Source organism: Grus americana, chromosome Z (assembly GCF_028858705.1).
Source record: "Grus americana isolate bGruAme1 chromosome Z, bGruAme1.mat, whole genome shotgun sequence".
Classification (NCBI taxonomy): Eukaryota; Metazoa; Chordata; class Aves; order Gruiformes; family Gruidae; genus Grus; species Grus americana.
The window spans coordinates 84,876,897-84,889,207 of NC_072891.1; positions in this window are offsets into that span (position 1 = coordinate 84,876,897).

Sequence of the window (12,311 nt, forward strand, 5' to 3'; positions counted from 1 at the left end):
GTATAAGGTTCTCTTAGAAATGGAAAAAAAATTCTAATATTAAATGCAAGCCCCTTTTAAATAATGTGTTTATTCCTTTGTCTTCGAGTCTCTTTTCTCAAGAGTGCTTTGCATTAACTGCTGGTGAGTAGTAATTGATGGGGTTGATCACATCAGTACATATATTCAACTCTTGTGGCTGTACTACAGTAGTTAATTCTTAAATACAGTAAGATACAATAGAATGACATTTCTATAGGACATTTCTATAATGCCTTTCATAAAAGCAAAGTAAATCACATCACATAGTGTTTGACTTTGAACCATTCTGTATTTTAATGAAATAAAATCAGGACTAAAGTTAAGCCTTCACAGATCGTTCTCAGTTTGTTTTTATTTTTTTTTTAGAAGGAGAGATGTTACTGTGTGAAGTATAATTTGAGATTTAGCATAGATTTGTCATAGACTTCAATGCCATTTATGCTGTAATAATCTCTAACTGTCCCATATCTCCATGTTATGTGTTCAGGGTTATGATGTGTATTGACTTTTTTATGATCATCTTATCTCTTCTAGTTATAGAGATTTATGTGCATCTCTTCCTTGTCTATCTCCTGAAATAAGAGTTTAGTTTCTGAGGTGCTCTTGTTTTTTTTCTTTCTTTTCTTCTCCTTTTTTTAAAAAAAAAAAAACAACACAAAAGTACCATAATACAGAGTGGAAAATGGGGGAAACTGACATTTATAACATCTCAGCAAAGACAGGAGATTTTAAGTACTACATTAAAAAGCAAAAATTTATCTGTGTGACCTACAACTGCAAGATAAAATGATTCCTTTTCTTCCAGAGTAATGACCAGCGCACTTGACTTCTAATGAATTCACTTACTACATTTTAATCTCCAGTTAGTGATTTTGAGGTATTGGCAAAACATCTTGGCATATTTTTTTTGTGACCATGGTGTGCTTTCAGTCCACCTTTAAAAAGCCAAGCAGTTGTTGACCTCGTACCAGATGTTTGGTGGGAGCTCAGGCATGTAGGATGGAGTAAGGAGTATGCTTATTAGTCTCTGCGACCTATTCAAGCAACGTAGTGGGGAGGAAACCTGTTCTGCTCTCAGATGGTCCTGTGTTTCTGCAAAGGACTGGCAGAGCAGATGCCCTTCCTTGCCTTTGCCCACAGAGAGGAGAAAGTGCAAGTTATTGGCGTGGGATCCATAGAGAATTGGGGCAGGAAATAAGACCGTATTCCTTACGGAGTCCTTAACTAGGCTTTAGGCAAAGTGACAAAAAGTGAAAGGTCAGGAAAAAGAGCCACTTCTTTGCGGCTTTCAGAATAATTTACAAGCCAAAGTAATATTTATCATTCAAAGACCTGATTTTCAGCATCATGTTAGCTTGCCCAGACTGACCCAGCAAAGGGGAAAACTGCATGGTTCGGGCCTCATGCTAAATACTTTAAAAGTTACAGTTAAATTGTTTAGCATTTTCCAAGATCAAACATGAAATATGTAGTGGTTTGTCAGTAGCTTAAATATTTAATTAGGAAGATACGTCCTTCGTTATTTGAGGAAACATCTTGAAGCATGTTTGAGAACAGTCCTGAAATCAGAGAGAAGTCGTCTGTTTCCATTAAGAGAATCCTCCAGCAGCAGCTCAAGACATTTCGCATCCGAAAAGATGAGGATGCATGTGCTCAGGAAACAATTGGTAGAAAGGACAGCCAAATCCTTTGAAAACTGTATCTGCGACAGCAGAGCCTACCAAGGAAAAACAAGATTTCTTTGCATTTATTCCTTCTGAGAATGAGGTTCTCCCAGTGTCCCAGGCACAGAAGAACAAGATATGACGTTATCTGATGACAGAAGAGTTTCCCTCTGCAAATACACACACACATCTCAGGGGCTCTGTGGTGCTGTGTACAATTTGGAAAATGAACAAGGAAGGAGAAAGTGGTTTGAATCTGCCACAACAAAATACTTTTCCTGTGGTGCTGAGCAAGTCACTTAAACCACTGCTTCCCAGGTGGCTGTTAATTGCGAATTCTCCAACGTCACTGAGCTTCTCCCTCTCCGAATGAACACAGGTAGAAGCTGTGTTTTGAAAGTGTATATAAAATGCTACAAAAAAGAGTAGATTCTGAAAATACACCTATGGGAATTTTAAGTGTGGCACTTGGAGTTGGGGAGCACCTTTGGTGGTACAAACCTGGCTGCCTCCGTAGATACACAGAAGTACTGTCAGAAAGGAATCGCTGGTATTTGTAAAGCATTCAGGTGTTGTAACAGTGGGTGAAATTTCCATGGGGAAGGAAAAATCTGCACTCAGTCTTGGATAACTTGCACTAAACTAGAATCACAGTTCCCCCGGTTTAATAATTTATGATATGCCCTTAACTTTCAGATATTTAAGTTTTTAAACTTTAAAATGGTTTTATGTAATTTCCTAAATTTTGTAGAATGTATGTGTATAAAGCACCTCCCCCGCTGAGACAGATGCAACGCTTCATATTAGCTTCAGTAAATAAATTAAAGGAAAGAAAATGTTGAAGTTCAGAGTTTGCATTTTCCTTGCTTCTGCCATGGCACATTTAAACTAATCTTTCAGTGGTTCAAGAATCCACATAAATCTATGATTCCTTTTTTTTTTCTTTTGATAGATGTTAATATATTTTTGTACCCATTTATCTTGCTATACTACTCCATTATTATTACTTAATTGCACTGTTATGAAGCCCAGTGTCATTAACATCTAACCCTTCACGGAAAAAGCAAAGTTGAAGGGTTTGCAAGGTACATGGGGGTGACTGACCCAAATGCTCAATCTAGCTTCCCAGAAACTCATGTCTTGTTTGCTCCCTAATGCCATGCCACTGCTAACCCAACGGTAAGGTGTTAGAGCAGTGAAGCATTTTCACCTCGCTGTAGTCTGTCAGCAGAGGAACATAAAAGCAGCATATTAATGCTTCTCCGGTTAGAGAGTGTAATTTCTCTACACCGATGGCTTTCCTCTTGTTGTCTTGCAGCTGTATAGGATGACTCCTACCACATTAAGATTTTAATAACAGACAAGTTTTATTATTAATGGTCTTAAAAGGACCTACTGCTCTTCGGATTCAGTGAGCCACTCATCAAAGGGTAGCGTGTGATCTGAGAGCAGCTGACGTCCAAGAAGCAGTTGATGAGACACGGGTGTGAAATAAAAAGACATTGGTACTTGGGGATCACGACTTAGTATTTTTCAGGTTTGGATCATTTCATTCCATCTGCCAAAATTCCCACAGTACTTTCCATCAGACTGCTGTTACTTCTTTTTCCAAGCTATACCTCATCGCTGTGCATACAGCTGCCACAGGTATTGACTTTAATGATTTCCACTGGGTTTCTGATATGGTGGTTAATGCAGATGCATATTACTACTTATACAGACAATAGTGTTTGTGTTCAAAAGTGAAGCCAGTCGTAAAGGAGATCATCAAATTGTTTTCTGCCACTATTTTTAAATTATGCTTTTGTCTGCTTTTCCTTTTTCAGGTAGAATTGTTTAAAATTTAATTTATAATTTGCTTCCAAGTTTCATGTAAAAATCTGAAATGTCACAAAATTTTATACATTTCTAATGCATGAAACATTCTAATGTAATGGGGTTTTGCCTTTGACTGAAAAAGAGTTTGGGTCCCTGACTTACACTGAAAGGGTTTTGAAGTAGGTTTATAAATACCACTGTCGACTGTCTAAATGAGTATTTTTATGAGGAACCAAGAGGAAAACCAAAACCAATTTCTACGTGACTTGAGTGCAAAGCCTTCATTAACTCAAAAATGTGCAACTTAGATCTCAGTAATTCCTTGGTGATTTATTCATTACATTGGACATATTTTTAATATAAGAAATGCAGGTCTTATACGCACAGTAGATCTATGCATATATATTTAGATCTAAGTAAAAGAAAAAATCACTTCTAAATAAATTTGACCATCAAATTACTTCTTCTAGCTATCATTTTTCTTCATTAGGTACTTGTTGCTACATTGTAACAACTAATTATTTTCAAAATAAAGGAAATAAATTTGAAATGTACTTTGACAGAAATTAGCTTATCCTGTGGCCAAGCCTAAAAAATGCTATATGGATGAAGTAGTTTTAATCTATTGTTCCACTGCACTAAGGTCAAAGAAAAGAGCAATAGATCATATAGTCTCAATATATTCCTACCACCACGTCCCTCTGAAACATGGATCTCCAATAGGGAAGTCCATGTAGTAGTATAATATTACCAAAAAAAAGTTAAGCTTTTGCAACCATTACATTTGAATCAATAAAACCATGGGACTTTTAAAAAAATAACATAATTTGGAATCTTTTAGATATCTGGCCCCTTAAAGGCTTTCAAGTTTATTCCACATGACAGAAGATACTAACACCTCATGTAGCAGCAGAAGTAGCGCAGAGGTGGCATTGCTTGTTAGTTATGACAAATTTATATACTACAGTTATTTTTCCACTGATGAAAAAACTTACAACGTGTACATAGATCACACTCTTCCAAACATCATGTATTCAACTTTTTTCTGCAATCTAGGAGAGTATAGGTAACATTTTGTAAACTGCTGTGAACTTCGAAGGCTCATTCTGATCAATAGTTAGTGCGATTTAGGTCTGTGAGTCATTTTGATATATTTGAAAGGTTTGACCTAAAAAAATGTCATTGTTAAAATAAAAAGGCAGATAGTTTGAACAATCATATGACCCAAATAGCTAGCCAAACACTGCACATGGCAAGATTTGTGGTGAAAAGGATGAAACTTGCTGTATTGGGAAATAAAGCTCCAGTGTTTATCCCCAGTGGAGCTGAGAACTCACGGCTCATTTTTCTCTTCTGGGTTCCACTGTGGCTATAGCACATTATGGTTACAAAGAAGAAGAAGAAGAAGACGGGTCTCCACGGAAAAGGTAGGTAGGAGTACAACCTCCAGAGTTGTTTCCCACTGTGTAAGTATGTACTTTAAGGAGCTTAAAATGAATTTTAAAACATGTGAAAACGTTAAGCTTAAGTTTGAACTTCACTATAAAAATTTCATTTATGCTCAGGGTAAGAATTCTCATCTGAAGGAATAGGTATGTTTCTACACATTTAAATGCACATTGTCATTAGGGACAACACATTATACTATTCCACTCCTCTGTGACAGCTAACGATTTTTTTTTTTTTCCTGTCCGAGAGCCTTTTTTTACATTAAATTAACAGCAGAGCAAATGCAAAGATATGGAAAATCTGCTTTTTTAAGAGTTTCTCATACTCTAGAGCTATAATCACAAAAAGCATGAAAATAACCACCCACACTCAAATAACAAAAGATACAAAAACAGCTCCATGAAAATGTAATTCCATAGCACCTCATCCTCTGAAGTCAGCATGCTTTTCTGATATGAAAGCAATAGTATAAAACTGCAAGAGAAAATCTGGGATTCTAAACATAAGAAAAAGGTGGAACAAAATGCAGGATTATCTCTTATTGTATTTACCTGCTGTTGTAGTGAACTGTGTATTACTCCTGCATTGGCATTTGGCTCTTGTATGTGAAACTGAAAGTTCCATAAAAACTGACAGTGAACAAAACTGCAGGAAAATATTGGGTTTTGTAGGCTCATTCAGAACTTTTCTAAACTTAATCTTTTTAAGCTTTTCCAGTAATAATTTTTGTAAGAGTCTATTGACATGAGAAATACAATCTGAAAATATGGTAAGCTGCAAAAAGAAGTGCATAATTAAAACAGTGAATGTGTAACTTTTCCTATTGGAACAAAAGTTCCCCAGTACTCCTTAAAAGACTTATTTTGTATCAGTTTTACCCTCAGTTTGATTGGTGTTCTTTCACTATGCCTTCCTACAACGCGCATGCAACAATATTGAACTCATTTCAATTTTTACAACACTGTAAAATTGTTCCTGCATTTTCTTATTATCTGAGTTGATTGTCTAATTAGAAGCAGTCAAGGTTATATCTAGGTGTTCCAATAAAAAATGGTTCTAATTGCCCTGAGACTGAGGATAATTCAATTACAAATCTTCAATTTGATTCATTCCTTTCTTCCTAAGGAAGGATTATGTTGATGGGTTTCAGGTAATGGAACTGGGTGGCTTAGGAGGGGCATTAAAACATCCCTACAGCTTTAACTAATGTGATTAAGTTTTATGAAGTTTGTTTTTCTTCTTAAAATCTTACAGAGGTCAAGTACTCATGTGATTCCCTTGGAGCAGTGGTTGAGAAGTTAGTTAAGTTGAGGACAAGGTAGTAATCTCTTGAAATGTGCTCATTAGTTCTAAAAAGATTTGAAAAAGTTGTTTCCCACATCACACAACCTTAGTTAATAAATGAAAAAAAGCATAATACTTTTCAAGTCCTTAATTAGTGATTCTTAGTACAAGACCTCTTGTTGGATAACACCCTGTTATCGGTTTACACTTCTGTGATCATTAGTGAGTAGACCGTCAAGGTTGACAAATATTTTGAAGTTGAGTTCAAACCTTTGCCCTGTCAGTAATCTAAACTGAACTAGATACTTACTGAGCTTGTGAGAAAAGGTATCATCATGAACTACGACAGGAGAGAGGAATTTTTTTTTTCTTTAAAATTCGTCTACTTTCCTGTTAGAAAAGTGTGTCTGTTATAGGTTTTGTTCATTTTTTATTTTCATAGTTGTATGTGTCTGCATGTTTTACACAATCTAAATGGCAATTCATATTAGAAATGTGGTAACTTAGGCCTTTAAAATATTGCTAAAATGTGTAATCTTGTACTTGACACATCAGGAAAAGTGCCAAGTGAAGATTCAGTGTCCAAATAAATCACACTGTGCCAGGAAATGTACTTTGGAATGTGGGCAGTATTACTGATGCCCTTGAGAACATCCATACAAACAGTGGACAGATTCTTAGCTCCGTTTTTAGACCTGGGTCTACCAATTGCCACCACTGAAGCCGGTGATGCACTGGAGGAATAGGGGATTCTTGCAGAGACCTCTGTCATTCCCACAAATGCGACCATGTTCAATTTGTGATTTATTCATGGGGTTTTGTTCACATTTGCTTGGTTACCGCCATGCAAATTATTAAAGGTTTGAATTTTTGTTGCCAAAATGTTTAAGGACAACAATTTTTACAAATCAATGAGGCACATATTGATGAAAATACTTGCCCTGACACCTGTTTAGCGCTGATTTTTAATGCTTAGAGGCAGGGATGGTATTTTTTAAATCTGTTGGTGTTCGGCACAAGTGAAAGGGATGTTGAGTTCATAGAAGCAGATGCCAAAACATCAGGAGCTCACTCTTTAGAGAAACTTTAGCCACCATGTCATAACCGCATGACAAGAGGTGGCAAAGATTTCTTACCTCGCCAGTAATCAGGATGCTAGCTTACTCTGACGCAGATGGCTTGTGGAAGAGCCTCAAGCAGTGACATAGCCAACCCTCAGTGCTGCAGCCACATTATTTCCCTGTGCTGATTTTTTAAGTCTACTTCCACAGAATCAATGCCATCAGAAGAAAAAAGAAAAAAGAAAAACAAACCAAAAAAACCCACAAAAACCACAAAGAAGGAGGGAGAACTCAGCAGCAGTTATTAAAAATAAAATAAATTAGGTAAAATAATAATTAAAATAAAAAATTTTAAAATTCTCTCGCTTCAGCCAAGAAAAAAGCACAAAAAGTAAATTTTTTTGCTTCTCATAAGCTATTCAAAGTTCAGTATTGGACCCCATTTTGTTTGTGGACTATTTGAAAATATAAAATAATTAGGTAGATTTGATCAACATTTTTAACACAACGAACTGGTGAAGCAGATATAACCATGGTGTCATTCATTTTTTAACTTTTGGTATATCCTGCATGTCAAGATGTAAGGATATTTTTTATCACAATGACAGAATATTTGTTGTTAGTGTAAGTAGGTACTTGTTTGGTAATTTGTTTGCCTCTGAGCAAGAGACACTAGTAGACATAGCACGTACTGGCAACACATAAATTTCTAAGTTACTGTGCAGCGGCGAGAGTGACCATTAAACCTACATGTACAGTTTAATGCTTTTCAGCATCTGCTCACTATTAATGAAGCCTCTCCAGAATTTTTGTCTTATAGTACCAACAATCAGAAGGCTAAAATTGGTTGATTTGGGACGTAACCAAACGCTTTTCCTGCCTTCTGTAGTATTCATAACAATGACAAATTTATTTTTTAACAATAACTAAAAATACCTTTAATTTTCTTCCATGCAAGGTCCATTGCAAAACCAGATATTTCACCACAGTAGGGTTCTCTCTTGGAAGACAGTATTATGGAAGTACCTAAAATCTGGTGAATGAGCTTGATCAACTTCAGAAATTACTATCTGAAGTGCTTACTGTTTTTTCTTTGTTACTGTCAGATGTCACAGGCTAAAAAAGTTCAGATCACACAGTTTAAACAAAATCAGGATCAAAGTGGTTTATTGATTTATTGGCAACACAATTCACAGGCAATCAGTAACTTATACATATCAATAAGATAAAAGATAAGGTTCTGTGGGAGGATGATAATTGGGGGGGGCAGGAGGGGGATTGTTTTTCGCAAATAAATAGCTTAATATAAGACTTTCTCCATTTTTTTATATTAGTCCATTTTTTAAAATTGTTTTCAGGTTTTGATTTGTTTGGTTTGTAGTGCTTTTTTAAATCTTTTAATTCCCAAGTACCGTTATAAATATAGAAAACCTAGGAAGTCACTGTCTAAAAAGTGAGTGTGATCACCATATAACCATAAATGCTCACAGATGAGCTTGTTTTTTTCTTTTTCTCTTGTCAAGCAGCAAAGTTCTTCAGTTCAGGTAAGAAATGAAAGAATTGATAAGAAAAGTATTGTAAAAATAAAAAAAAAAAATCCAGCTATGTTTAAGATGCACTGCCTTAATAAGTAAACATGCTTTTGTTAAAGAAAAAATAATGTAATTTATATATTATATTTATATTATTTATATTATTTATACTATTTATATATTATATGATAAAGTAAAATTCATTTAATGCTCATGGGGCATTTCCATTTTTGTAGCATATTTGTTGTCTTCAGAAAGGGGATTTCAAAAAGAAAGTAGTGCAATCTTTTACTTGCAAAGACATTTCTGTTGCTTGAGAATAGCCTTGACATAAGTACTCAAAATACACTTTTTAGAGGCCTTGATTTTGTTGTGTGAAACTCTTTTTTTTACCAAGCCTGTTTTTTACAGGTCTAGGAGACAATGGACGAGATAGTCTTCAGAGTTTACTCTCATTTAAAACATAGGCTCACTAAGAGTTTCACCAGAATAGAGCATTTACAGGAGTATTTTAAAGTCCTGCCTCTGATCATGGGCTTGGGCTCAGGGCCAAGTCAAGAGCATGGAAATTATAAAACTTTCAGTAATAATTCTGGACCTCAGCTAAAATGCATCTTGTAGCATTGCTGTGAGCACGTTCCTCCCATCTTCCCATGAGCCTGTTCATTTTTATCTAAAAATTAACCAGCTCGTTGTAATGGCCAAAGCAGCCAAGTACTGCTATCTTTGCTTTATTATTCCTATCTAAGGAATTCATGCTTATGATCCATTTTGACTTATATAGAGTCTTTGCATTAATTAAATTCACTTCAAACTAAAGTTATTCTACTTGACTGTATAAATGTGCCTTAATTACATGAATAGAACTATAGCCAGATCCCTGAATCAGTGCGGATTAAAACATCATTTCACAGCCAAACAGAAACATGTTCCCAATCACTGCACTTGAATTATTGTTATGTAGCTTGGGGCTTGTATTAAAATCACTGAATAATTGCAATCAGATTATTATAATCAAGTACAGGAGCAGTAATTACAGGTTACAGTCATTTTAAGCTGCCCTGGAAGTCCCATATACTGATCATATGCATATTAAAAGTTTATGTTAGTGATAAAATTAATGAACAGGATTGTAAGCTCCTGTCTGTGAGATAGGTGTCACATATCCTACCATACAGGGAGTTGTATTTTGCATAGCAAGGACATCCTGCCTATTTACATTCTTTTTTTTCTTTTTTTTTTCTTTTTTTTTTTTTTGTGCTCACATCAGAAAGCTATCAACAAAGGAGAGGGGGGGAAAAATCCCCCATCTATTTGCAGAATAATCTGCTGCTTTACTCCATCCAAATTTAAGTACTGCTTAAAGATGTTATCATTTTCCGTTGTAAGACTTCGCCAGGAGCATCGTTTATACCTATTTATTATACTCGCTAATAACACAGAGAGAAGTGTGCAAAAGACAGAAGGAATATTAAACTTTGTCAACATGAGGACATTAGAGACATAAAGTTTTGTTTCTGGAGGCTGTTGGAGAACAGCATGGAGGGGAAATTAATTTAGGACAGAGAAGAATAAGTATTAAAATTTTTCTAACCTGCTTCATGTGGTCTTGTTTTGGAGAGGCCACAAAAGTAAACAGGTATTTCTGATTTTCTGAGAGCTATATTAGAAACAGAAATCCATGCTGTCTTAATATTCTGATTAAAAGACAAAAACCTTACTGGTTTGACTATAAAAATCTTGTTCTTTTAATCAAACAATGAATATGGAATATGAGATATGAATTGGATTGTGATGGTCTGGGTCTAAAATTAGACCCTGAAACTGAAGGAAGCAGGAGGCCTCTCATCACAGGGAAATGTTTTATGAACATGTATGCTAACCACAAAATGATTTCATTATGGTTTTTCAAGAGCACGGACACTAAGTGCAAGAGGAAGGGTAGCAAGGGTAAACACAGAGAACGAGCATGGGAAGAAATGACGGTGAGGGTGCCATATCATACAAAGATCTCAGAGGAGAATTTTCTCAGGGCCTTTATTCAGACACGTAGTGGGGAATAAATGTATGACAATTAAATGTGAATGAATAAGAAAATTACATTCACAAGCACTAGACAGACCACTAGACTACTCCTTTGCCAGCCTTGCAGACTTCCTACAGCCACCACGACAGCCAGCATAAGCCAGATAAAAGGCCAACCAAACACCCAGATGCTGCTGCTGCTGCTGGAAAATTACATGCTATGGCTCAGCATCTGGGCTACAACGCTGCCAAGTTCACCCCTCGGGTGCCCAGCGTCGTTGGCTCGGATGTTGGACCTGGCAGAAGGGGAGCGGGCAATGCGAACAGGGCTGCAACACAGGCTCCAAGAGAAAGAGGTGCAGTGCCAGGCGGGTAGCAAAACCTCAGGACCTGCCAGTGAGGTTTAGAGCTTGTAAAATTACCTGCTGAAGTTTATGAACACGAACTTTACAGATTCGTTAAGCAAGAGACAGATGCCTGTTTAGTTACTGAGGTCTAACATCAGCAATGAGATCCAACAGTGTCATCTTCTGAGAGCTCAGAAGAGGTTTGGGAGCCTGGGAAACCTGGATCTCGCCCACTCGCGAGAGGATTGTGTTCAACTTCTTTGAGTGAACAGGTTGGTTTGCGCACCAGGAAGGATTGCGCCCTTTCTATCTGGCATATAAAGAGAGGATAAAACTGCATAAATGAAGCTGTCCGCACACTTCACAATTCTTCTTTAAAAAATGGTGCCTAGCAAAAACTTCATGATACAGTGGTTTACAGTATCACCATTAATGAAACATATCTCAGTGAAAAGGACAGACGTATGGATTTTCACTTGCAAAGCATAATAAGATCAATTATTTACACAAAATCGCTGACATATGCTTCACCTCATCCCCATAACACACATAAAAGTATTATGTTTTTCTCCAAGAAACTCACTGAGGAAAAATTATGACTGTAAGAACTTTGTTTGGGAAAAAAAGAAAGGATAAACCTAAAAGTTTAAAGTGCCTGCAGTTGTCAGGAATGCTCCCGTAGCGTAAATAATCGTGGATTTAAAGGTATTGAAGTGCACCTGCATCTGCGGAGAAAAACTATTGCTTTCCTCTCAAGTGGCATGAACAACCTCTCTGGCCTCTCCTGTTCCTGTGGATGTACGAGTGTGGGCATCTCAAAGCGTTTTCAGCAAATCCGTGCCACTTCTTCACCAAATTCTGCGTCGGGAATTAAAAGCTGGCACGTCACGGCTATATTGAGAGCAAGAAGTCCGAAGGAGCTCCTGTGTAATGAACTATTGTATTGATGAACTTTTCTGTGCTTTCCTTATGCAAAATACTTCATAGCCTGTCTGTCAGAAGGACACGTGCTGGATTTGGAGGTCTCTGTGGAGAACCGTGCTGTAGTGGTGGGTGTGCAACAAACACCAGCTCTGCTTGGAGTACAGGGGTTGGTCATGGTGCATACGC